The 26157-nt window shown below is 41.9% G+C and overlaps 1 non-coding gene across 1 annotated transcript; it reads left to right on the top strand.

The window, feature by feature from the left end:
- Nucleotides 1-2441: 2441 nt before the first annotated feature.
- On the top strand, nucleotides 2442-2516 carry Trnal-caa. Its single transcript has one exon. It is a non-coding gene; the product is annotated as a tRNA-Leu (tRNA).
- The last annotated feature ends 23641 nt before the right edge of the window (nucleotides 2517-26157 follow it).

Below are 26157 nucleotides of genomic sequence, written 5' to 3'. Positions count from 1 at the left end.
AGCACAAGCAAGTTGTATAGCTCACGAATAGCATGCCATGTGCCCCCTACTTGTTTTAAAACCCTGACCAATGCTATGTTAATGCCAATAAAATTTTTGTAATGTTCTACGGGTTTGCACGTAGCCGTACAGTATGTAACACGCGCTCTCCAGCCGACCTATCTTGGAATGCTGACAATTCGCTTGGTCAGTAGACGTGCGTCCGCTCGCAGTGCACCACAAGAGAGTAAGCCACTGGCCGCCGTGTGCAGGGCCCCATATAATTAGCGCGGCCTCGGGCGCGAATATGTCTCTTTTCTTATCTCACCATAGAGCCTTTCGAAACGACCGTAATTAGCCGGTGTTAGGATGTCAGACACAGTGATGATGGGTGCGTGTAGCGTGCATATTTTATAATCAGTCTTTTGTTAAAAACTGTTTAAACTTACTTCTCGGTGTTCGCGTATTCTGTACCTCAGGGACCCACTGCTTACGAATCCTGATAAATATTTCGTGTAGTTATCATCCGGGGGTAACACCACAAACAACCTCCTTATACTTTAAAAAAATTGACATCGGTGGTCTTATGACACAGTTACACAGTTCAGTCATACTTTCGATGTCTGTGTGCAATAGCCAATAACAGACGGGAAATGGCATACTGGCAGCAGATGGCATATAATATGTGTAGGAGGTACGTGGAGAACAGTGCAGTCGTCGTAATAGGGAATTGACGTCCAAAAGAGCACGATCATCGGCTTTTCCGTCAAGTGTGGAAGCATTTCCGAAAGGGCTAAGTTTGTAAACTGTGTGCATACTGCCATGGTTAAACAATACCGTGCATGGCGAAATGGCATTATCCAAAACTGGCGCCGAGATAACTGTGGTGCACCGCGGGCCATAGATGACAGGAGTGAACAACAGCTGCTGAAATGTGTGTGGGAGAATAGACGTGTGAAAGTTAAGCAACTGACCACCCAAATGAACCAAGGGGCTTCCAACAGCGTGCCCTTAACGACCTTTCAGCTACGTATGGGCCTCCGTGGCAGGCGCCTGGTTCACGCACCCATGCTGACAGCTGTTTGTCGGTAACGAAGGCTGGAACTTGCACGCCAGCACCGCATTGGGACGTCCGCTGATGGGCAGGGTCGTCTTTTCAAATGAATCACGTTTTGCGCACCATCGGACACATACCCATAGGTGTGTACAGCGAGAAACGTCTCAAAGCAAACACCCTGCAACGGTTACGATCTGGAGAACGTTTTCGTGGCATTCTCGTCAATCAGGAAGGCACCACGAAGCAACACGAGAATGTATTTATCCTTGAGAACAATGTACATTCTTACATGTAGTTTCTTTTTCCTCAGCACAGGATGATACGTTTTAAGAGTAAGCTGAAGGGGCTGGTATGGGTTGAGGTATACATAAAAAGAGATTCTAATGTAAAATTAAATTTATTCCATAGTAAATCCGTGTCAATATATTAAACTTGAGTTCCTAAAAAGTTATCCGAAAGACGCATTAAAAAACTAGCACACCATGTATAATTAAGGGAATTACAATCTCATGTTAGAGGGAGAGGGAAATTTAAGTAGAAACCAGATTAAGTCAAGATCCGACATTACCTGCAAACTATAAAAATACTGTAGTATTTTAAGGAAAGTTATTAAAATGTGTTGAAGTATGCACATCTTGACAGAAATAAATAATGCAAATAACAGGCTTATAATTATATGAGATATTATCGAATCGAAGACAGGACAGTCAGTCAGTGTACATGACTCCATAACAATTAAACTAAATGAGGATGTCGTGAGTGATAATTCATAAGCTGCAAATGTTTTTAGCAGTGTCTTTCCAAACGTAACACCCAATATAGGATTAAATGATTCAGCTGAATAAGCAAGTGAACATATTAAAAATGCCATTCCATAATACTTTAGGCAATGAGAAGTAGCACCAAACGTCCTTCACTGAAATTAATACAACTACAAAAATTCTAAACAACAAAAGCTCTTGTGCAGTGTAATTATGGTATGTCAAACAGAATTCTTAAAAGTTGTTCCAACTTAATAAGTAATGTCCTTAGCGATATATGTAATGCATCACTAGCTCAGTGGATTTTTCCAGACAGGTTAGAGGATGCAGCTGTTGAAGCACTTCATACGATTGGTGACAAGACACTCTTAAACAGCTATTGTCCAGTTTCCTTAGTAACATTATTTTTAAATGAAACTTCCTGGCAGATGAAAACTGTGTGCCGGACTGAGACTCAAACTCGGGACCTTTGCCTTTCGTGGGCAAGTGCTCTACCAACTGAGCTACCCAAACCCGACTCATGCCCCATCCTCACAGCTTTACTTCTGCCAGCACCTCGTCTCGCAGGAGAGCTTCTGTTAAGTTTGGAAGGTAGGAGATGAGGTGCTGGCAGAAATAAAGCTGTGAGGACGGGCCATGAGTCGTGCTTGGGTAGCTCAGTTGGTAGAGCACTTGCCCGCAAAAGGCAAAGGTCCCGAGTTCGAGTCTCGGTCCGGCACACAGTTTTAATCTGCCAGGAAGTTTCATATCAGCGCACACTCTGCTGTAGAGTGAAAATTTCATTTTATTATTTTTAAATATTCGATGAAGTAATGTACTCAATACTAATCACACTTTTAAGTGGAAACAATTTACTTGTCATATCAGAGTTTGAATTCAAGAAGGGTTGATCAACTAAGAATGCTATTTATACATTCACTCATCAAGCAGTACAAGCCTTAAATAATAATATATCGCCTGCTGGTATGTTTTGTGATCTCTCCAAGGCCTTTGAGTGTGTAGATCACGATACTCTCTTTAAAAAACTGAAATTTTATGGAATTAGTGGCTTTACATACAACTAGTTTGTATCACATTTGACAAAGGAATGCAAATAATTGCGCTGAATAATCCTGACAATGTCTGAAAGGTAGAAAATTTTAGTGACTATGGTAAAAATCACAAATGGATTCCCATAGGGTTCAATTTTGGATCCATTTCTATTCCTTATGTATGTGAATGAACTCCCACTTAACAATCAACAATTTCTTGCAGAAGATAATAGTGTTACAATAAATCCTATTAGAGAGAAAGCAACAGTAGAGTTAATAAAAGATATTTCCCAAAGAATTATTAAGTGGTTCTCTGAAAGCAGAGTTTCCCTAAATTTTGAAGAAACACACTATATTCAGTTCTTTACACCATATGGAGTCATACTAACAATTGATGCAGCACATGGGCAGGAGTCAGTAAGTAGGGTCGAGTGCTCCAAATTTTTAGGTGTACATAACAATGAAAGCTTGAACTGGGAGAAGTATATTACTGAGTTTCTCAAACAATTAAGTTCAGCTCCTTTTGCTGTTCATAGAATTGATAATCTTGGAATCAAACTGTCAGTCTCATGACATATTTTGCATATTTCCATTCAGTAATGTCGTAAGAAGTTATTTTATGGGATAACTCATCACTCAGAAAGAAAGTGTTGTCTGCATACACGTTCCATATCATTTCAATAAAAGAACCCTTCGTATAATCTATAGAATATGTAACTAACTAACTAGCATCTGCCAGTAAGACAACTCAATGTGTCACATAGTTCGCAGTATGCGTGCATGGTTCAGAGAGTACCAGGATGAATTTACCGTACTTCCCAGGTGCCCAAAGCTCACGGATTAAAACCCTATCGATACTCTGTGGGACCACCCCAGCCAGGCTGTTTGCGCCATGGATGCTCAAGTGAGAAACCTACCGCAGCTGACTGAGGCACTGGAGTCGGCATGGCTCCACATCCCTGTCGGTAGCTTCCAGAACCTCACAGACTCTATTCCCGCACGTCTCAAAGCGGTTCGCCTTGCAAAAAGCGGTTATTCAGGGTTTTCGTCTGGTGCTCACATCAATATGACTGAACAGTGTAGAAAAACAATGTACTGAAGTACGCGCGTACGTATTCTGAAACTGATAAGTCCGCTGTATTAAGATAGGCCTCATTTCTTAAACTAAGGTATTCTACTTGAAATGTCCCCTTAGAAAAATTTATGAATGACTGTGCTGATAAACCTCTTACGTTATTTGATTTTCAAACAGCTGAGCCAAACTGAACGTACTCAGACATTACTCTCTTTACTTATTCTGATCAACACTAAACTGACACACAATATTTTTAGAGCAACACAGTCTGACTTTCAATAATCCCTACAAAAGAATGGCCCTGACTAACAATAACCTATACCTTTCATGAATCACTCACCTCACAAAAAACTTCGTTACTCGAACTACTGCAATAAAGTGAGCACCAATACTGCCAGCTACATAAAAGATTCTAACTACTGAAGGCACTAACTACTGATAGGGATAGTTAGCAAATGAAGGATTTTGATAGAAAACAAACAATTTATTTACCTTAATAGTGTTCGCCTAGAATGACTTTTGAACATTTTTAAGGTAAATACATCGTTTGTTCTCTATCAAAATCTTTCATTTGCTAACTGTGCCTATCAGTAGTTAGTGACTTCAGTAGTTGGTATCTTTTATTTAGCTGTCAGTATTGCCGCTCGCTGTATTGCAGTAGTTCGAGTAACTAAGATTTTTGTGAGGTAAGTGATTCATGAAAGGTATAGGTTATTGTTAGTCAGGGCCATTCTTTTGTAGGGATTATTGAAAGTCAGATTGCGTTGCGCTAAAAATATTGTGTGTCAGTTTATTGATGATCTGACTAAGTAAAGAGAGAAATGTCTGTGCATGTTCAGTTTTGTTTAGCTGTTTGAAAATCAAATAACGTAAGGGGTTTATCAGCACAGTCATTCATAAATTTTTCTAAGGGGAGGTTTCGATGGTTGTGAGCGTTTGTTTCCTCTAAAATTGGAGGTGGTGAATTGGTGTTAGACAAGAATGCCTTTAAAGCGACAAAGACGCCATTATCAGCACCTCACTGAGTTTCAACGAGATCGTGTAATAGTGCTACGACGAGCTGCATGTCCCTTCTACGATATTGCAGAAAGACCTTGCAGAAATGTAGCCGTTGTAAATGATTGCTGCAGCGGTAGTCACGAGAATATACAGTCGCAAGAACTCCGGATTCCTGACGCCCACGTGGCAGTAGCGAGAGGGAAGACTATCGTGTTCGGTGTATGGCTCTGACGCATCGTACTGCATCTGCAGCAGCAGTTTGATCAGCTGTTGCCAAACAGTGACACAACTGTTACAAATTGATTACTTCAAGAAAAGCTCCGCACCAGACACCTTGTAGCGTGCATTCCACAGACACCAAACCACCGCCAGCCATTTGCGTCTTCAGTGGTGTTAAGCGAGAGCTCATTGGAGGGCGAGGTGGAGGTGTGTCGTGTTTTCTGATGAAAGCTGCTTCAGCCTCGGTGCCATTGACGGCCGTGTGTTGGTTAGAAGGAGGCCAGGTGAGGGCCTACAATCAACCTGTCTGCGTGCTACACACACTGGAGCTAAGGTTTGGGGTGCGATTTGTATGGCAGCAGGAGCACCCTAGTGGTCAATCCACGCACCCTGACTGCACCCAATTTGTACGTCAATCTGGTGATTCGACCTGTTGTGCTGCTAGTCATGAGCACCATTCCATGGGGTTGCTTTCCAACAGAATAACGCTCGCCCACATACCGATGTTGTGAACCAACACGCTCTTCAGTGGGTCTACATGTTGCCTTGGCCTACTCGATCACTAGATCTGTCTGTAACACCATAGCTCTAATACTCTACTGAGTTATTTTGCCTTTTGTTTTATTGAATGTTACATCGTTGAGCTTCTGTAAATGTGTTTGATTGAACAGATAACACAAAATTGTATACTCCTTTCTTTGTAAAAACTTTGATGTCATGATTTGATTCTATGCAATGTAATGTATCTGTTATTTAAATTCCTTGTCCCAATTGGAGGGAGACAAAACTTACTGTATATATTTGGAATTTGTTTAAACAATTTTTTATAGAAATGTCAATATGTGCAAAGGTGCTGTTTTATTTAAAATGTTTGGCTGTTGTTATATAATTGCTGATCTTCACTTAGAGTTCTTAATTATTTCATATGGAAAAGGTGTTGTGGTTCCCCTCGGGAACGGAACTGTGTAGAGCGCACAAATTGTAGTTGGTCTAGGTAGAAAAGGTGGAATTGAGAGTCAGTCGGGGACGAGCTACCGAACTGTGAACTGCCCATGTAAACGTTGTGTATTGTGCTGGTTCCGAGAGAGGCTTTTACTGACATTTTCCATTGCGTCGGTTGGATGGACAAAAAGCTGGAATTATTCTGAAATTGGCATCTATCATCACCACCAAGAAATGACAGAGTCCAGCAATTCTACCTGCAAATCCACCTAACAACACGCAATCGCCACCACATTGCGCAATCACTCTAATGGAACACTAGGATCAGCTTGTTGGATGTGTTAGTGTGCTCAAATATAAGGTAATTTATAACTGAATTTATGTACCTACTCTGATTTTTTTTCTTATCGTAACACCTCTCAGGTTCCTCTCCGTTTGAACTAAAGTGATTACCGAGTGTCCTTGCTGAAAGAACATTAAAGCCCAGTGTTTTACTAATTAATATCTCTTGAACATCGTAAAAAGAAAGTTAAAGTTAATGTGGCAAGAGACTGAGTTAAAGTAAATGATGCTTTTGAAAATAATTTTCCTATTAAAACTGCTTATTAATATGTTGTTGCCAACTTCAAAAATTAAAAGTTCTTAAGACTGAGGCTTATAAAGTTTTGCTTAGTAAATGATCACATTGCTGCCTGCTGTAAATCGCAAAAGGTGAGTCAGTATCTTACAAATATGTTAATTTTGTGTCTCACTGTAGTAAAAGTGGAAAACTGCAATTGTGGATAGTTACATACTCATGCTTGCTAAGCACTTGTTTCTTTTGTGTATTGAAAGTGCATATCAATAGTGTAATAGGATCCACAGGTTATCCTTTATGCTCATGATAAATAATAATTAATAGAAAGACCACTGTCTATGAAAACAGTAACTTCTTTATCCAAAAGACAGTGAGAAGTAATTTGTTAGTGAAATACATTTAACTTTCATTCTAAATAGAAAAGTAATTAGCTGAGGGAAACTTAACCTATGACCAGTTCATAATTTTGCAGTAAACTACATTTACAATTTTTTGTCAGATAGGAAAATGTTTGAAAGGTAATACTGAACCGATGTCCAATTTAAGATTCTACAGTGAATATTAATAGTAATGTTATAAAGACCATTCAATTTGAATAATCCATGAAAGTAATAGTGTGTATTGTTATCTGTTATATTTATGCCAGTAGTTTGTTCTGATCTGTTAACTCCAACCTTAACCTGAACACACTGTATTCAGGTGCCAGAGTTCATTGCACTCGCGTGTGGCAAAGTATAGGTTGTGTTTGTCGGTTGAAGTTACTCATACCTATTTTCTTAAACAAGAATGTTAATCATTCTCTTGCCTAATTAGGCTGGCGACCGTTTTCTTTATTCTTTAAACAGTGTAGCTAGGTAAAATATTATTTGTTACTGTTTGAATATTTACGTAATTCTGACTTTCACTTCCGATAAGCCACCTCCGTTAGGTACAACACGGTCAATATACCAAAATTCCTCTCAGAGGGTAACACTGCCCTGCTTCTTCATACTATAATTACTTCAATAACGATAATTTCATTATACGAACTGCCTTCAGCTTTGAGGTTATGGTATAGTAGTAGCAGACGGTAGTGTCATATGTCTTCAGTCGAGCACAAATGGGATATCCTTCGACGCATCTCCAGCGTCATCCACAAACAGCATTGATCGTCATTTTATTGACCGAGCAAGTGCAATAGGCATGGAACTCCATCTCAAAAACTGACATCTGGCACCTACACAACACAATTCATGCACGTTTGCATGCCTGCATTTTACATTCCGGTGATTATACCGGTTATTAAAGTACCAGCATTTTACATTTGCAATGTTTTTCTCCCGCTTACATAAACCTGTAATTTTGCAACGTTACTCATTTAATTATGGTACCTAGACAAATGAACTCCTGATAGTATATTACCCTACATTTATTATTTTTTGGTGTTGCAATTTTCTTTTCCGTCAGTGTAATTTTGAAGATATTGTTATAAGGGGTCATGCCAGAAGGATCGTACTTATCAAAGAGACGACAGTACATGGGTGCACGATACTTTCACGCAAGTCACCCACATCATGCATTCAAGCGAAATATTGTCGAAAGTACACATGCTAATGTGAAAGGCAACTTAGGAGCTATTATTCAGAATGTAAACAACTTTAAGGAGCGCTGAACTTGCAAATTAAAGCTTGAAATCTTGGTTTCTCCTCGGCTGAAAATTTTGTCTTAAGCATTAAAATTTATTGGTACATCATGGGTGTTCAGTTTGAGCGTTAAACTTAAGGCTACTTTTAGGTTTTGCCACGGAACTGAGAAGTACATCATCCGCTATAATTTTGAGAAACAGGTCAGAGCACGTATTTCAAACTCTCGTCGATACAGAATAACACTTGAGAAAGACTCTAACGCCAATAGTGACGTGCAAATAAACCACAAGTTTCTGTAAAAAGCGTACAATCTGGATGGAATCGTCGTTTTAGCCTTATCAAGTTCATAGCGCCAGTGAACTCAAAAGTAAAGAAGCTGACTGAATCTATAACTTTACACTTTTGTATTCAGGAAATACCGCTACAAGGGCTATAATTTTTGATAAAGTCAGCCCCGTAGCCAGTCACGATACGTTCGTGGTTTTATGTTCAGTTAATAATAAACAGATAAATTTGGGAGCACTAGGGTGGATATTATAACTTTAAAATCTCTTCCTGTCAGACCTATGGCGAACGATTCATAACAACAGAGGAGCAGTTTTGTAAATACAATAAGCGCTTAAAATGTTCACGTTAGCTGCTATGCTAAGCCTAAGGTTATTCTGCTTTCTGTTTTTAGCTGAAGCACTATTTTTAATTTCTAAGCGTATGAACGAATCAGCAGTTCTCTGCGAGACGTGTATAGAAAACATGACCAGATTACTACCTGCTATTGTTTACGACGCTGGTTTTGTACTGAATAGATAATCATTAGACAGCTGAATGTCATTTAGAATCCGTTACCATTAATTTACAGGAAACAACTTACCATAAAGTTACGTAAGTGATGATGCAACCGACACATTGACAATAGATTTGAAGCGGTAATCGAGATTTACGTTACTACTATGTATTTATAGGCAGAACTGTTGGATATTGCCCCTGGCTAGCATATCGTTCGTGTGCCATTCAATGAACATGCATCGCATTCTATATTTGTTGTGTACTGCTGTATGTGTAAATTTACTACAAATTTGGTTTGTCACAGATCGCACAAATTACAGAGATCCTTGAAGTAATACACTACCAACTATTAATAGAGCCGGAATGTGACACCTCTGGTTGCACCACAATCTTGATTATATTGTTTACACCCGCTTTCTATCAACGTTTTAGCACATATACTGACACATTAGTTTTGTATCGTTCCAGCGAGCCGGATAGGGTGCTCATGAACAATTTGCCTCCGTTTTGCTCTATCTTGATAAACATCTTGTCTTGACAGTGTGTCCCAGTTTTCCGCTCAAGCCTTCAAATCTTCCTTAATCTGATTCAGCCATCTGTTCTGGGTTGATCTACAGTAATTTTCCTCTACACATTTCCATCCAAGTATTATTTTGGCAGGAGTTTACCCTTTATTCTCTTCATGCGTCAGACCACTTGAGTTTTGTATTACTCGTGTCTCAGCCACTGACAGATCCTCTAGCATCTCTCATCCGATGTCTTCATTCATAACTTTATCTCTTCTAGTCTTCTACAAATGTGATCCCAGAAACTTCATTTTGATTTTCGGTTGTTCAAGTCTGCATTGTTAATTGCACATCACTCCAAGCCGTGTACCATAATCGGCAGGAGATATGCTTTAAACATGGTCTGTTTGGTTCTCATGGGAACTCTCTTTTCCCACACACGGTTCCGCACTTCGTGAAAAAATTAGATCCCTTGCTTACTCTGTTTAGTACTTCTAGTTTGGCAGGTCTGTTCCTTGATATTGTACTTCTCAAGTAATTTAAAACTTCTACGCATTCAATTTTCTCTCCATCTAGACTCAGACTGTCCTGGTCAGATGTCCTGCTCATAATCATTCTACAGTTTTTGTCTTCCTTACTGTCAGCTGGTACTATCTGAGCTTGCAGTTCCATTCATCTAATGTTTCCTGTAGCTGTAATTCTCTTTCTTCCCAAATAGCTATGTCATCAACTAAGACTAAAGCACCTGGTCACCATTTCCTATCTAACCGATTTGTTTTGTAATCACATCTATAAGAGCAATAAAAAATAATGGGGAATGTACACTAAACTGCTGCATTCATCTCTCTGTCCCGAGACAGGTCGATCTGCCACTACCCACTTGTACATAATTTTTGCAGCATTCATGTAGCATTTTCACCTTCCTTATTAGGGAATTTGGGATCTTAAATTTTTCTAAACATTCACAGATCTTAAAACTTGGCACGAAGTCATATGCTTTATTCCAAATCCAGCTTTATGAGATCTTGCATTTCTAGTATTTTTCCGTGAACTGTTTTAGTGAAAATATGGGGTCTGTTGTTCCTCTGCTGCTTCTGAATCCATGTTGTTCCTCTTCAGACTGGTTTTCTACCACTAATCTTTGTCTTTTCTTAATAACCTTTTCAAGTAGCTTAAGAAAGTGTGACATAGGGCGATTCCTCTATGATTAGAACACTTTCTCCCACTTGATCTCTCGAACATTGGTATTATAATCCCCTTTTTCCAGTCATACGGTACTTTATTTTCCTTACAAATGACTCCCAGTGTTCAATGTAGCCTCTGTATTCGTTGGATGTCTGCTGCTTTGATTATGACTGCTGTCATTTCATCTGCAGCTGACTTGCCTCCTTTCATCTACTTCAAGGCATTCTCAGTCCCTGCCCAGGTAATTGGTTCGTTGTTCCACTTGAGGTTGTGGTGAGGCATTTATTTCCTTCTCCACCTCTATTACGTCGTTGCCATTCAGCAGTGTGCCGAAGTATTTTTTCATCTCTTCTCTTATACCTTCTGTATCCTGTGTTTTCTTTCTATCGGTTTTATGCCATCGCTATCTTATTTTTTGGAGTTTACCAACCCGTTTAGGATTGCCTTGTTTCCGATGCGTCCGTTCTCTAGTCTTTGGTGAATATTTTCCAACTTATTTCCTTTTCCTCCTTCACGAACTTTTTGTAACACTGATTTTTTGTCCTTGTATGTCTGTTGAGCATCTACTGGTTTAATCCCGTGGTTTCATTTCAAAAGCATTTGTTCAAAAATTTGAAAAGTTTAGGAGTCATGCAGTTGCTTTAGAAACTCTCACAAGTTTGGCATCATCCTAAATTACAACATATAATATCGAAACTTGCAATCAACATTAGAAGTATTTTACTTTGCACTGTAATAGTGAACACAACCATGCAGACTATGGCCGTGCATGCCTGCAAACGGTGGAATTGCTGTTTCTTTCAGTTGTTTCCACTTACGTTCAAGAAAGTCAGTCTTTCTGGGAGTTTACCCTTTTCCCTTATTGGGTGGTTTTTCTCTAGCTTGCTTTAGCCAGCTTATCATAATTTTGCTAGTTCTATCTGTGGACTCATGAATCGTTTCCGATGTGTTTGAACAGAATGGCTAACCAGTCTGAGCATACTTCAGGATTTTTTTCCAAACTTTTATTTGGAGGGAATCAGTCACGTCTATCAAACACTCTTGCAGCCTACGTTCCTACCTGTGGCATCGGGTCCATGTCAGTTGCCGTCTGTCTCGGTCACTGTTGTTCAAGACCGGACACCAGCAAACTGAACGAGAAACACCTTCTCTACATCTACAGTCCACATTCCACCCTATGTGTGTGGCGGAAGATACTTTGTATACCAGTGTGACTTCCCTCTTTTCCTATTCCAGTCGCGTGTAGTTCGCGGGAAGAACGACTGCTGGTAAACTTACGTGGAGGCTCGAATCTCTCTAATTTTCTCTCTCTTTTATCGAAATATACACATGAAGAAGCAATATATTGGTTGACTCTTCTAGAAATGTACGCTCTCGGAACTTTAACAGTAATCCACACCGTGATGCAGAATGACTCTTGCAGCGTCTGCCACTGTAGTTGGCTGAGCCGGCCGCTGTGACCGAGCGGTTCTAGGCGCTTCAGTCTGAACTGCGCTGCTGCTACGGACGCAGGTTCGAATCCTCCCTCGGGTATGGATGTGTGTGATGTTCTTAGGTTAGTTAGGTTTAAGTAGTTCTAAGTCTAGGGGACTGATGACCTCAGCCTTTAAGTCCCATAGTGCTCAGAGCCATTTGAGCCAACTACAATCGTTTAGTACTGGAAAGGCCTCAGAATTGATGAGGTACTGGTAAGATTCTTCGAATATATTAGAAAGAACTTGCTACCCCTTCTAGCAGCAGTTTATTGTAGATCGCTCGGGCAATTTTGGAAATTTGTGGTAAATTTCTGTGGGACCAAACTGTCGAGGTCATCGGTCCCTAGGCTTACATACTACTTAATCTAACTTAAACTAACTTACGCTAAGAACAACACACACACACCCATGCTTGAGGGAGGAATCGAACCTCCGACGGGGGAAGCCGCGCGAACCGTGACAATGTGCCTAAGACCGCACGGCTACCCTGCGCGGCCACTGGGACAAGGAATGGTACCTAGCGACTGACAAAAAAGGGGACGTCATTCCTGTTTTCATGAAGGATAATGGGACAGATATTTAGGCTGATATCGTTCACGTCAATCTGTTGTAAAATTATGGAACATGTGTCATGCTCAAGAATTATGACTCTTTGGAGAACGAAAATCTCTTCTATAAAAATCAAGATGGCTACCGAAAACAGACATCTTGCGAAACTCAGCTCGCTTTGTTCCTCCATGAAATCCATAGCGCTGTGGACAACGGTGTTCGCCGGCCGGAGTGGCCGAGCGGTTCTAGGCGCTACAGTCTGGAACCGCGCGACCGCTACAGTCGCAGTATCGAATCCTGCCTCGGGCATGGATGTGTGTGATGTCCTTAGGTTAGTTAGGTTTAAGTAGTTCTAAGTTCTAGGGGACTGATGACCTCAGCTGTTAAGTCCCATAGTGCTCAGAGCCATTTGACAACGATGTTCAGGTCAGCGTAGATGTCCTAGCAGGCTGCAGCAACTCATCGTTGTATGTCATCAGTTGTAGCTGGTATGCCTTTGTAGACAAAGCCTCAACATCACCATAGAAAAAAATGTACAGGTGTCAAATCCGGGAAATGGGCCGGCCAAAGTACAGGTCCTCTGCGTCCAATAAAACGATTTGGAAATAATTCGAGAAGACATGCTGTAGTACTTCGTGCACTATGGGACGGACAGCCATCATGTTGGTAGCACAGGTTCTTCCTAGCCTGCGGAGGAACGTCTTCTTGCAGCTGTGGAATATGGTCTGTTAGGAGTCTGCGATACTTGTACATGTTCAGTGTTCCGTCTATGAAAAGCGGGCTCATACGGTGATGGTTCATTATTCCCACACCATGCCACACTTAAAGCGTCGACTGCGCACAGACCAGCGCAGCGCTGCAAATCAGCATCAAGAAGGCGCTGACCCGCATGCCACACCTCCAGGAAGAGAGTTCAGCGCCCCCTGTCCACACTAACTTAAACCAGCCGCATATCGCTGGTCGCCACAGTTCGGCTGCTGACTTCGAGAGCATCAGTACTGAGTAATAGCAAGACGATACTAAGCCTGCGAGTGGTAATAGTACCTAAAGTACTTGCTAGTAGGAGGCGCAGGAGCACTTGATAAAGAAAAGTTATGTTTATTTTCTTTTTGGAAATAAAGTATTTGCAATAATTTCAAAGTTTAATGTACAGGTCATTTTTTGGATTCCTGCCGCCGGCTATCACAACTCCTCTCCTTCCTTGTCCGTGTCGGTGTTGATTCCCACAACAGCCGACACAACACCATGGACGCTGACGTTCCACCTAACGAAGCGAACTGGGATTGTCTACAGACAAATACTGCACGTTTCTGCGGTTTGCCCGGCCATGATCGGTAAATGTGGCTTCATCACTAAACGAGATGCATGATACATCTGGAGTATCCTGTCTTCATGCACACGTACATAAGTTAACACATTTCTCGTAATCGTTTACATACAGCTCTTGATGGAGAGAGCAGTGATAGGTATGGAACCTAATGTACATGGAAAACGCGTAGTACACATGGCTGACTCATACCATTTCCTCGTGCGATTGCGTTGTAGCTAACGAGCAGATCAAACGCAGCAGCAGCAGCAAGAACATTGATTTCCTCGTCTTGTGTCGTCATTTATTTCCTTCCATTATGCTGTCTAGGTGTTACATTACCACTTTCACGTAACTACTTGAAGAGTTTGATAAATAATTGTTGAGATGGTTGACGTCTATTGGGATATCTTGCCACATGCACCTTACAAGAACGAACTGCATTCTTACCACACTCTCCATTCACCATGAGCAAGCCAGCTGTTTCTGAATTGCTCAGTCCCCATCATCCACTCACGGCCTACTGCTTGGACTGTCACGCACTAACTCACTAGCAAGCTGCAGTGCATCCAAGGAACACACAGGCACATTGTAAGGAAACATACCAACTTCGTACCTAGCAACTACGCAGGTGGAATGGTACAGACAAGTGTCGGTGTGGAAGCTTTCTAAGATCCATATCTGGTAAACAACAGTTGCTAGAATCCTGAAACAAACACCACTGACTCTAATTTACCCTATTTTCGGTTTATTAATGTCAGTAGTCGTTGTCCCATTAAAAAAGTGTATCTTCGTGCAAAAATACACTTTCCAAGTATTATTACAATCTGTTTATTGTCCAACAGTACAAGCCTCTGGCTACCAATCCATTCTGGGAAAACCTCACATCAATAGCACTTTCCATTTCCGCCGTATTTGCTATGCAGGTTTTAGGTTATTCATCCCGTCCAAATGATCTACTAGAAAGCGTTGAAAACTCTAAGACTGTTCGCAGATGATGCGATTGTCTGTAAGGAAGTAGCAACGCCAAAAGACAGTACAAATTTCGGAATGACCTACAGAGGATAGATAAATGTAACACGTGCGTACACTGGAGAAGAAATACACTGTTGTTCAATCATGATATGGGTGACAGATTGCTGTAAACAATGTTTACCGTAAAATATATAGAAGTAACGATCCAGAGCGAATGGCGACACTTTAAATGCGAACATTTTAGGTTAGGCTTTACCGTGACTGTTATTGACATTAAATGAAACAACAAGTTTACTGTTACCAGCCACTGATTATTTATCTCCACGAAGAGTTTCAAACGTTCAAACTTTCATCAACAGCTGGATTTACATTTGTTAATATGACATTTGTGTGCGTGTTGCGTTACGATTTTTGGAGGAATTTGTGGCACTGTCTCCAGTGGTCACAGGTTCCTTTCACTGTCGTAACTCATCACATGTACACTGTCATTTTTGTAAACAAATATGGCTTCGGAAACTATTGGGTGCATGGTTAGTTGTCGACGTCATATTTGTTCACAAAAGTGACAGCATAGATGTGATGTGTTACGACAGTGAATGGAACCTGTGACCACTGGAGACAGTACGGGATAAAATGCAAACATTCAAAAACGGACAATGGGGACAGAAACTCGCTGGGCTAGATACCACACGTACTGGCATGTGGAAGCTAGCAAGACACTTCACAAGGGGAAACATTACATTCCCACGCTACAAGGACCAGACGGCCCAGCTTACTCCGCGACGGAGAAGGCAGAGTTTATGGCCACAACACTTGCAGCGTCCTTCATGCCGAATCTGGCTCCCTCAGACCCAGTATTCACACTTGAAACGGACCAAGAGGTTACACGACTTGTAGCCCAGCCCACACGCAACGAAATTAGACGCACCAGCACAAACGAAATCACAAGGGCTATCAAGCACACCAACGCTGGGAAAGCCCCTGGGCCTGATGGCATTCAAAACCGTGTCCTCCAGAAGTTTACGGATAAAGCCGTAGAATACCTTACACACTTAACGAATGCCATCCTTAAACGCCAACACTTCCCTGACTTTTGGAAGGCGGCCAAGGTTCTGATGTTCAGGAAGCCAGGGAAAGACCACTCCCTCCCACAAAATTACCGACCCATCAGTCTGCTGTGCTCGCTCAGCAAGATTGTTGAGAAGGTAATATTAAAACGTATCACTAGGCACTGCATTGCCAATGACACTCTAAGACTGGAGTCGAACATATAACACACAGCTACAACATGAACACAGCCACAGGGGCCGTGTTCCTGGACATCGAAATGGCTTTAGACCGTCTCTGGCACAACAGCCTCATACGCAAACTAAGCGAAGCTGGTTTCCCGGACGCACTCGTACGTCTCATACACTCATATCTCACGAACAGGTGTTTCAATACTAACGTGCAGAACAAACAATCAACACAACATGGTATCCAAGCTGGAGTACCCCAAGGAAGCATCCTAGGGCCCATCTTGTTTAACCTGTACATTAACGACTTCCCAGCAACACAAAACACGGCGTTAGCCACCTACGCGTATGACACCGCCATCCTTGCGCAAGATTGGAAACCGTCGAACATTAATTCACGAATAAAGGCAGCACTCAGAACAGCCGAGCCTTGGTTGGAGCAATGGCGTATTAAACTAAACGTCGACAAGTGCGAAGCAGTTCTGTTTACACGCTGACCGAAACTACTGCGCAAATATCAACACAGTAGACAGATAACACTACATACACGCTCAATACGTTTCCGAGAGAAAGTCAGATACCTAGGTGTCTGGCTGGACCGGAATCTTACATGGGGGAGACCACATCGAGTACGTTGCCAACATAGCGCACTCGACGCTCAAACAGCTCTACCCAATGCTCAACAGGGAAAGCACACTGAATGGGAGGGTTTCGAGGTCCATATACATGACACTGATTAGACCTCTGATGACGTACGCATCTCCCGTCTGGGAATATGCAGCTCCTACACGACTGTGCCGCCTGCAGATCATACAGAACAACGTGCTACGAATCATTAGCAACGCTCCACGCTACACACGCATCGTGGATCTTCACCAAGAATATCGCCTTGAAACGCTCAAGGAAGTATTCAAAAAACACGCAACACGACTATACAGGAACTCGAGACACTCGAACAATCCTTTCACCCTCACTTTGGGAAACTATCATCACAACCATAGGTGGAAGCACAAGCGGCCAAAGACACTAGTAGTTAGGGCATATCCACCTATGGTAAACTAGCATACGCCAACAAGCGACAAACGTCGGCAAGCCCCTGCATATCAGCAACACTGACTGAAAATTACCAGCTGCTATTAGAGCCGACCAACAGGCCACAGCAGGGACACCGACGAGCTCGCCCACTGACGCACAAACAATTCACCAACATCACCCTACACTGTGCATCCGATATATGACCTATCGGACACAAAAACGATGATAAACCTAACTGTTGCAGGCTGCTGACGCTGAACGAGAGTTCAACATCGGCACCCAGAGGCAGCCGCCGAGCAACACCACCACACAACGTCAAAGGTATCGACATGCATGATACCCGCTACTAACAAAGCCTACCCTTGCACGACCTATCGCAGGCAGCAAGACATAAGCTACTGCTCTTGCCACCCGACCTAACTATCGCAGAGGTTTTTCTCCCCCTTGGCTCTTGCCTTGGCACCTTTTTTCCTCTGCACTTCAAACCGCTACCCTTCGTTCGACTTTGGTCCAATCTATCTCCAGATGAGCGCGTATTAATGGTTAACCTTACCCAGACGTACGCAAACAACGCAGTACCCACATCCTGCGACACCTCACTTTGGTGAAAACTAACCCTCATGCAGAGATGGCTGTAGACCTTTTTAGTTGGCCATCATGCCGGTGTGGGCGTGGAGTGGCTCCACCTGTGTTTAAAAAAAATGGAGACAGTGTCACAATTTCCTCCAAAAAATCGTAACACAACACACACACAAATGTCACATTAACAAATGTAAATCCACCTGATGATGGAGGTTCAGACCTTCGAAACGCGTCGTGGAGATAAATAAACAGCGACTGGTAACAGTAAACCTGAATGACAATACAAAAAAAGCCGATTCCAGACTGGTTCATAGGAAGAATTTTAAGGAAATGCAACTCATCCACAAAAAATGTGGCTTACAAAGCGCTTGTTTGACCGATTCTTGAACATTATTCATCAGCCTCGGACCCTTACCAAAACATGGTATAAATGGCTCTGAGCACTATGGGATCAACTTCTGAGGTCATCAGTCCTCTAGAACTTAGAACTACTTAAACCTAACTAACCTAAGGACAACACACACACATTCATGCCCGAGGCAGGATTCGAACCTCCGACCGTAGCGGTCTCATGGTTCCAGACTGTAGCGCCTAGAACTGCTTGGCCATACCCTTACCAGGTAGGTCTGACAGAAGAGGTGCGTTTCGTCTCGGGATCGTTTGGACGGCGTGAGACCGTTACAGAGGTGGTCAACAAATTCCAGTGTCATACGCTAAAAGAAGGTCGTTGTGCATCGCAGGGAGGTTTGCTGCTGCAATTTCCGGCAAGAGCTGAACAACATGTTACATCCTCCCACATAAATCTCCCGAAATGACCACAATGAAGAAATTCCAGAAATTCGAGATATTTTGGAAATTTGTGATAAGTTCCTATGAGACCAAACTGCTGAGGTCATCGGTCCCTAGGCTTGCACACTATTTAATGTAACTTAAACTAACTTACGTTAAGGACAACACACACACACCTATGCCCGAGGGAGGGAGCCGCGCGAACCGTGGCAAGGCGCCCAGACCGAGCGGCTATCCCGCGCGGCAGATTCGAGCTAATACAGAGGTTTCTCGACAATCATTCTGCCCACACGAATGAAATAAACAAGGGGGAATCAATTGGTGGTACCAGAAGTACTCTCCGCCATACGTATGGATGTAGATGTAAATGTAGAGGAACATTAGTGTACATTTCTGTCAACACTACTGATGTCGTCTTGAAAGACTAGAATGTCCTCAGCGTACTCATTATTGAGGTGTAGACGTTTAAATAAATACAGTGATTCATGTTTAAGGTAACCTGAGTGAGTGGGCGCAAGTCAGGGACGTCTCCAAACACCACGGAACCATCTCCGGCCCCAACTGCACCCTCCTCAGACTGCAGGTTAAATGCCTCAGCCGGCTGTTGAGCATTCGACATCATCATCGAAAAGAGACCAGGCCACGACGCGAGGCGCCCACATCACATGCCTCCAGCCAGCTGCTGTCCAGTTTCTGTGTTGTTTGGCCCAATGAAGGTGTGCACGTTTGTGTTACGCTTTGAGAAATGGGCTTTCGCGTGGCATCCCGATTTCAGATGGTTATTGTATGTATCCCCTTCACAATAGTCGCTCATAAACTAGTTGAGATTGACCTACATTCACTGACAGCAGCAATTTCTGTCTGGTTTTCAACCGACTGCCATTGACGATGAGTGACAGTCAACACCGGTCCCTGAAGGTTAGGATCTACTTATATTCATTGTGTTAACTTGGAACTGTTGTGCCTGCTGCTGGCTGTAAGGTTTTCTTCTTTTATTGCTTTTATTGTGCATCAAGAACTTATGTCTGTATCTCGGACAAACCGAATTGATACATGAACAAACCGGGGAATTTTAATTTGTAGGATGTAAGGTCCGCCAGTTATGCAAAACACCGTTTTGTCTAAGTTTCCAAACATGTTTCAGCACCACTGTGCCATCATCAGTGGGTTTCCGTTTTATTTAAACTGTAATGTGAATATGTTTACTAAATGATTACAAAATTATGTGGATATTTAGTTCAAACAATAATTCGTTTCTTTCTGTTAATATCTTTACACTTGGTGTGCATGATTTTTCAGGACCACTTGTGTATTATTTGTTACAGGTAGCTTGTCATCAGCAACCAAACGATGTTGATGAGAAAGTTTGTTGAGGGGCTACGGTCGCCGAGCGGTTCTAGGCGCTTCAGTCTGGAACCGCGCGACCGCTACGGTCGCAGGTTCGAATCCTGCCTCGGGCATGGATGTGTGTGATGTCCTCAGGTTAGTTAGGTTTAAGTAGTTCTAAGTTCTAGGGGACTGATCACCTCAGATGTTAAGTCCCATACTGCTCAGAGCCATTTGAACCATTTTGTTGGGAGGTAACCTATCATCTAAACGTAATTTAGTTTGTCGCTATATTTCGCGCTTATATTAGTTTTTACTTACGTTTTAGTTTGGCAAGCCCTTTTATTCTCAGCAGCATGGTGAATTGTTGTGAAGCAACGTAAATATAACACGTATTTTCACAAATAAGCTTGTGAAAGCTTTCCTCAGTGGTCAGTTTGCTGTATAGGCTGTGGCCGGGTTTTAGTATTCTTAAGTCCGTTTCTCCCCCCCCCCCCCCCCCCCCCATTGAACCATAGAGCTTACCGTTGGTGGGGAGGCTTGGGTGCCTCAGCGATACAGATAGCCGTACCGTAGGTCCAACCGCAACGGACGGGTATCTGTTGAGAGGCCAGACAAACGTATGGTTCCTGAAGAGGGGCAGTAGCTTTTCAGATGTTGCAGGGGCAACAGTCTGGATGATTGACTGATCTGGCCTTGTAACATTAACCAAAACGGCCTTGCTGTGCTGGTACTGCGAACGGCTGAAAGCAAGGGGAAACTACAGGCGTAATTTTTCCCGAGGACATGCAGCTTTACTGTATGATTAAATGATGATGGCGTCCTCTTGGGTAAAATATTCCGGAGGTAAAATAGTCCCCCATTCGGATCTCCGGGCGGGGACTACTCAGTAGGACGTCGTTATCAGGAGAAAGCAAACTGGCGTTCTGCGGATAGGAGCGTGGAATGTCAGATCCCTTAATCGGGCAGGTAGGTTAGAAAATTTAAAAAGGGAAATGGATAGGTTAAAGTTAGATATAGTGGGAATTAGTGACGTTCGGTGGTAGGAGGAACAAGACTTTAGGTCAGGTGAATACAGGGTTTTAAATACAAAATCAAATAGGGGTAATGCAGGAGTAGGTTTAATAATGAATAGGAAAATAAGAATGCGGGTAAGCTACTACAAACAGTATAGTGAACGCATTATTGTGGCCAAGATAGATACGAAGCACACGCCTACCACAGTAGTACAAGTTTATATGCCTACTAGCTCTGCAGATGACAAAGAAATTGAAGAAATGTATGATGAAATAAAAGAAATTATTCAGATAGTGAAGGGAGACGAACATTTAATAATCATGGGTGACTGGAATTCGTCAGTAGGAAAAGGAAGAGAAGGAAACGTAGTAGGTGAATATAGATTGGGGGTAAGAAACGATAGAAGAAGCCGCCTGGTAGAATTTCGCGCAGAGCACAACTTAATCATAGCTAACACTTGGTTCAAGAATCATAAAAGAACACCGTATACATGGAAGAAGCCTGGAGACACTGACAGGTTTTAGATAGATTATATAATGGTGAGACAGAGAGTTAGGAACCAGGTTTTAAATTGTAAGACATTTCCAGGGGCAGATGTGGACTCTGACCACAATCTATTGTTTATGAACTTAGATTAAAACTGAAGAAACTGCAAAAAGGTGGGGATTTAAGGAGATGGCACCTAGATAAACTGAAAGAACCGGAGGTTGTAGAGAGTTTCAGGGAGAGTATAAGGGAACAATTGACAAGAATGGGGGAAAGAAATACAGTAGAAGAAGAATGGGTAGCTTTGAGGGATGAAGTAGTGAAGGCAGCCGAGGATCAAGTAGGTAAAAAGACGAGGGCTAGTAGAAATCCTTGGGTAACAGAAGAAATATTGAATTTAATTGATGAAAGGAGAAAATATAAAAATGCAGTAAATGAAGCAGGCAAAAAGGAATACAAACGTCTCAAAAATGATATCAACAGGAAGTGCAAAATGGCTAAGCAGGGATGGCTAGAAGACAGATGTAAGGATGTAGAGGCTTATCTCACTAGGGGTCAGATAGATACTGCCTACAGGAAAATTAAAGAGACCTTTGGAGAAAAGAGAACCACTTGTATGAATATCAAGAGCTCAGATGGAAACCGAGTTCTAAGCAAAGAAGGGAAAGCAGAAAGGTGGAAGGAGTGTATAGTGGGTCTATACAAGGGCTATGTACTTGAGGACAATATTTTGGAAATGGAAGAGGATGTAGTTGGAGATGAAATGGGAGATTTGATACTGCGTGAAGAGTTCGACAGAGCACTGAAAGACCTGAGTCGAAACAAAGCCCCGGGAGTAGACAACATTCCATTAGAACTACTGACAGCCTTGGGAGAGCTAGTCCTGACAAAACATTACCGTCTGGTGAGCAAGATGTTAGAGACAGGGGAAATACCCTCAGACTTCAAGAAGAATATAATAATTCCAATCCCAAAGAAAGCAGATGTTGACAGATGTGAAAATTACCGAACTATCAGTTTAATAAGTCACGGCTGGAAAATACTAACACGAATTCTTTACAGACTAATGGAAAAACTAGTAGAAGCCGACGTCGGGGAAGATCAGTTTGGATTCCGTAGAAATATGGGAACACGTGTGGCAATACTGACCCTACGACTAATCTTAGAAGCTAGATTAAGGAAAGGCAAACCTACGTTTCTAGCATTTGTAGACTTTGAGAAAGCTTTTGACGATGCTGACTGGAATACTCTCTTTCAAATTCTAAAGGTTGCAGGTGTAAAACACAGGGAACGAAAAGCTATTTACAATTTGTACAGAAACCAGATTGGAGTTATAAGAGTCGAGGGACATGAAAAGGAAGCAGTGATTGGGAAGGGAGTGAGACAGGGTTGTAGCCTCTCCCCGATGTTATTCAATCTGTATATTGAGCAAGCAGTGAAGGAAACGAAAGAAAAATTCGGAGTAGGTATTAAAATCCATGGAGAAGAAATGAAAACTTTAAGGTTCGCCGATGACATTGTAATTCTGTCAGAGACAGCAAAGGACTTGGAAGAGCAGTTGAATGGAATGGATAGTGTCTTGAAAGGAGGATATAAGATGAACATCAACAAAAGCAAAACAAGGGTAATGGAATGTAGTCGAATTAAGTCGGGTGATGCTGAGGAAATTAAATTAGGAAATGAGACACTTAAAGTAGTATAGGAGTTTTGCTATTTGGGGAGCAAAATAACTGATGATGGTCGAAGTAGAGAGGATATAAAATGTAGACTGGGAATGGCAAGGAAAGCGTTTCTAAAGAAGAGAAAATTGTTAACTTCGAGTATAGATTTAAGCGTCAGGAAGTCGTTTCTGAAAGTATTTGTATGGAGTGTAGCCATGTATGGAAGTGAAAAATGGACGATAAATATTTTGGACAAGAAGAGAATAGAAGCTTTCGAGATGTGGTGCTACAGAAGAATGCTGAAGATTAGATGGGTAGATCACATAACTAATGAGGAGGTATTGAATAGGATTGGGGAGAAGAGAAGTTTTGTGGCACAACTTGACTAGAAGAAGGGATCTGTTGGTAGGACATGTTCTGAGGCATCAAGGGATCACAAATTTAGCATTGGAGAGCAGCGTGGAGGGTAAAAATCGTAGAGGGAGACCAAGAGACGAATACACTAAGCAGATTCAGAAGGATGTAGGTTGCAGCAGGTACTGGGAAATGAAGAAGCTTGCACAGGATAGAGTAGCATGGAGAGCTGCATCAAACCAGTCTCAGGACTGAAGACCACAACAACAACAACAAGTCTGTTTCTATTGTAGTTGGATGGTGATTGTGGGCTATTAGGTGGTCAGCAAATGTGCTATGGGATCTGTTGCTTTTTAAAGCTCTGAGGTGTTCTGAATATCTGGTTTTGAAATTTCTGCATATTTGTTGTATGTACACTGACTGGAAAGTGTTCCATGTGAGTTCATATATTTCTGATCTGTTACATTTATCCGTTGTTGTTTCTTGTGTTCTGATCTTTTCTTGTGTTGTGTTCTCCGTCCTGTATCATATTTGGAGTATCTGTTTCTTTAATATGTTGCCTATTCTGTGAACAATCTTGTTATTGTAAGTGAGTATCTGCCATTTCATTTTGTGTGTGTGTTGTTGCTCTGTTGTGTCTTTTGTGTGGTCATTGTTTGTGTTTTGTGTTGTTCTGTGTTGGGTGAGGATGTGTGTGTGTTTGTGTGTGTGTGTGTGTGTGTGTGTGTGTGTGTGTGTGTGTGTGTGTGTATGTGTGCGCGCGTATGGTATGTTCATTATTGTACTGTTTACATGTTTTTTTATTTCCCTTGTCTATCATATGTGTATTATAACCATTTTCTACTGCTATTTGTATTATTGTGTTTAGTTCTTGTGTGCAGTTCTGTTTGTTCGTGGGTGTTCTGTTTAATGTATGGAGCATGAATGTGAAGTTTGCTTGCTTATGTGTCAGTGGGTGGTTCGATAGGTTGTGAATGGAGGTGCTTGTGGTTGTCGGTTTCCTGAATATTGTGATGTTGTGTGTGTTGTTTTTTTATGTATGTATAGATCTAGAAAATATAGTGTGTTGTTAGTCTCTGTTTATAATGTGAAATTAATTTTTGGATGTGAGTTGTTGATGGCACAGTGGTCCTGAAACATGGTTGGGAACTTGGAAAAACAGTGTTTTGCATAACTGGCGGACCTTAAAGCCTACAATTTTAACTGCAAACACGGTAAACACAAGGATCTGCAAATCCAAATGATGAATATAGGGAATTTTAGCTATGATGTGATAATGGCATATTATATTTTATAAACAAAAATGATACAGGGGACGTGGTGGGCAGCAATCTGGTGTTGTTTGCTGATGATGCTGTGGTATATGACGTGATATCTAAGTTGAGTGGCTGTAGGACCATACAAGATTACTTAGACAAAATTTATAGTTTGTGTGATGAATGGCAGCTGGCTGTAAATGCAGATAAATGTAAGTTGATGTGTATGAGTAGGAAAAACAAAGCCATAATGTTCGTATACAGCAATAGTAGCATCTTACTTGACACAGTCACGTTCTTTAAATGTTTGGGCGAAACGTCGCAAAGCGATATGGAATGTTACCAGCATGTGAGGATTGTGATACGGAAGGCAAATGGTCAACTTCGGTTTACTGCGAGAATTTAGTGCGATTTTTGTGAAGGAGACGGCATATAGAACGTTAGTGCGACATTCTGCTCGAGTGTTTCAGATGCATACCAGGGCGGAATGACGGAAGACATAGTAGCAATTCAGAGGAGGGATGCTACATTTGTTACCGGTACGTTCGAACAACACGCACGTGTTACGGAGATGCTTCAGGAACTCAAATGGGAATCCCTGGAGGAAAGGCGACGTTCTTTTAAGGAAACACTATTGAGAGTATTTAGGGAACCGGCATTTCAAGCTGACTGCCAAACGATCCCACTGCCGCCAACATACGTTTGGCATGTTGTTGTTGTTGCGGTCTTCAGTCCTGAGACTGGTTTGATGCAGCTCTCCATCCTAATCTATCTTGTGCAAGCTTCTTCATCTCCCAGTACATACTGCAGCCTACTTCCTTCTGAATCTGCTTAGTGTATTCATCTCTTAGTCTCCCTCTACGATATTTACCCTCCACTCTGCCCTACAATACTAAATTGGTGATCCCTTGATGCCTCAGAGCATGTCCTACCAACCGATCCCTTCTTCTAGTCAAGTTGTGCCACAAATTCCTCTTCTCCCCAATTCTACTCAGTACCTCCTCATTAGTTATGTGATCTATCCATCTAATCTTCAGCATTCTTCTGTAGCACCACATTCCGAAAGCTTCTATTCTCTTCTTGTCCAAAATATTTATCGTCCATGTTTCACTTCCATACATGGCTACACTCCATACAAATACTTTCAGAGACGACTTCCTGACAAATAAATCTATGCTTGAAGTTAACAAATTTCTCTTCTTCAGAAACGCTTGCCTTGCCATTCCCAGTCTACATTTTATATACTCTCTACTTCGACCATCATCAGTTATTTTGCTCCCCAAATAGCAACACTCCTATACGACTTTAAGTGTCTCATTTCCCAGTCTAATTCCCTCAGCATCACTCGACTTAATTCGACTACATTCCATTA

The sequence above is a fragment of the Schistocerca piceifrons genome, chromosome 7, assembly GCF_021461385.2.
Source record: "Schistocerca piceifrons isolate TAMUIC-IGC-003096 chromosome 7, iqSchPice1.1, whole genome shotgun sequence".
Lineage (NCBI taxonomy): Eukaryota > Metazoa > Arthropoda > Insecta > Orthoptera > Acrididae > Schistocerca > Schistocerca piceifrons.
The sequence above is the reverse complement of the archived record's forward strand: the minus strand, read 5'-3'. Positions and strand labels throughout refer to the sequence as shown.